At 45.3% G+C, this 2,286-nt stretch overlaps 1 protein-coding gene across 3 annotated transcripts in view; it reads right to left on the bottom strand.

Annotated features, from left to right (window-relative positions):
• The window catches only part of LOC112076530 (uncharacterized), a 47,217-nt gene that overhangs the window by 36,153 nt on the left and 8,778 nt on the right, over window positions 1-2,286 (bottom strand). For all 3 annotated transcript variants that reach the window (XR_011477774.1, XR_002895207.2, XR_011477773.1), the window contains exon 4: window positions 1,253-1,338. The gene's annotated coding sequence lies outside the window, so the exon portion shown is untranslated. The remainder of the gene's footprint in view (window positions 1-1,252; window positions 1,339-2,286) is intronic.

The following is a 2,286-nucleotide window of genomic DNA, read 5'->3' on the forward strand; positions in this document are numbered from 1 at the left end:
ATGTTGTTGACTCTCCAATCAGAGAACTATGATTAGAACTTCCTAGCTCGTCGCCTGATTGAAGAACCATACCCGGGCGCGAAACATAGGAAATATCAAAAATCATAGAAATACAAAAACATAAATGCCCACAGCAGTTTCGCCAAATCACACCACTGACCAAGAACAAATAGAGCCCATAAAAAGGTGCCTCTCTAGGTCAGGGCGTACACACAACAACACCCACACACGCCACCACGCACGCAACGCACGCACGCACGCACGCACTTGACACTGCACGCACGCACACACACACACACCAACCCACACACACACCACACGACACACACACACACACACACACCACAACCACACTCACACACTACACACACACACACACAACACAACACACAACACACACACACACACAACACGACCACACACACACACACCAGCAACACACACACACACACACACACACAATCACACAGCACACACACAAATGACTGTATGATTTTGTATTTCTATGTTTTGGCCGGGTATGGTTCTCAATCAGGGACAGCTGTCTATCGTTGTCTCTGATTGGGAACCATACTTAGGTAGCCCTTTTCCCTCCTTTCAGTGTGGGAAGTTGACATGTGTTTGTTGCACTTAGCCATCGTGAGCTTCACGGTTGTTTTCTTCGTTTGGTGTTTTCTTGGCGTCATTTTCTATAATAAAAGGATAATGTGCGCTAACCACGCTGCGCTTTGGTCCACTTCCTTTAACGACGGCCGTGACAGTGTGTGTAAGTGTGTTCAGGGTTATTTAAAAGAGAGTTGACATACTCATGGTTTCTCTTTGTGTGACTGCATCTTTCTCCATAAGATCTCTTACGCAGATAAAGATGCAGGAACCATAGAAATAGAATCACTAGAGAGATACCCATTGCAGACCCATTGACCTGATTCATGTTTATAGTCATTCTATTTATATTGCTGGAACAAGGAAATATTGTGTACGCATAATAAAATAAAATCATCCCAAAACAGTGAAGAGTCCTTGCCCCTCCAGGTAGATGCTGAGCATTGAATGTAGATGGTTGCGGACACATATTTTGCAGATGTTATTGCAGGTGCTGCGAAACGCTTATGGTTCTAGCTCCAACAATGCATTAATACAACAATACAAATGCAAAAAATGAACTAAGAAATGAATGGTCCATGCATGGTGTGTGTTGGTGTGAGACAGGCAGACTGTTCTAGTTTTATAGTTCTAGGTCTAGTCTACCTACCCAGCTCTTTGCTTTTTAGACTTGTCCGAGATGCCATCTCGAGACATGAGCTTGTTGAAGACCACAATACCAATCAGCATGTTCACCTGGAGAGAGAGAGAGAGAGAGAGAGAGAGAGAGACAGAGAGAAACAGAGAGAGAAAGAGAGAGAAAGAGAGAGAAAGAGAGAGATAGGGAGAGATAGAGCGAGAGAGAGAGAGAGACACAGACAGACAGACAGACAGACAGACAGACAGACAGACAGACAGACAGACAGACAGACAGACAGACAGACAGACAGACAGACAGCGAGAGAGTAAATAATCAGATTCATGTCCAGTTTTATTGCCATTTGATTCAGTCTTCTTGACAAGGCTCTGCAATCACTATAATCAATAATGGACAGGGTGGTGTAGTAGAAGTGGGCAGATTGTGTCTTGAGTCTCCGCCCCTCTGTCCCGACCATGTCCTGTTTAGGACAGAGGGGGTCTATTAAGCCTCCTTACAGCTGTGATCCCTGACCCACTGATTCACAATACACACACACACACACACACACACACACACACACACACACGGAGTAAAGATCACTAATCTCCTTTCTAAACTCCTTTCTTTTCTCAAGGTGAAATAAACAAGCTTTTCTATGGCAGGCAGTGGGATAGACTGACACAAAGAGAGACAAGGGATTCAATTTGGTAGGACAAGGTTAGGGTCAGGTGAGAAAGTGAAAGAAAGAGAGAAGGGAGAGAGTGGAGGGAGAGGAGTAGAGAGGGGGAGCAACGGGATCAGGATTAAGAGTGACATGTCACTGATGTGGAAAATCTCCCAGATGGGAAGGATTTCCAAATGGAAAAGTGCTGCTTGGCTGGGGTATGTCTGTTTGCATGTGTGAATGAGTTGGCTGGGTGTGTGTGTGTGTGTGTGTGTGTGTGTGTGTGTGTGTGTGTGTGTGTGTGTGTGTGTGTGTGTGTGTGTGTGTGTGTGTGTGTGTGTGTGTGTGTGTGTGTGTGTGTGTGTGTGTGTGTGTGTGGGTGGTTTGTGTGGTGTGTGTG

The sequence above is a fragment of the Salvelinus sp. IW2-2015 genome, unplaced genomic scaffold, assembly GCF_002910315.2.
Source record: "Salvelinus sp. IW2-2015 unplaced genomic scaffold, ASM291031v2 Un_scaffold3813, whole genome shotgun sequence".
Classification (NCBI taxonomy): domain Eukaryota; kingdom Metazoa; phylum Chordata; class Actinopteri; order Salmoniformes; family Salmonidae; genus Salvelinus; species Salvelinus sp. IW2-2015.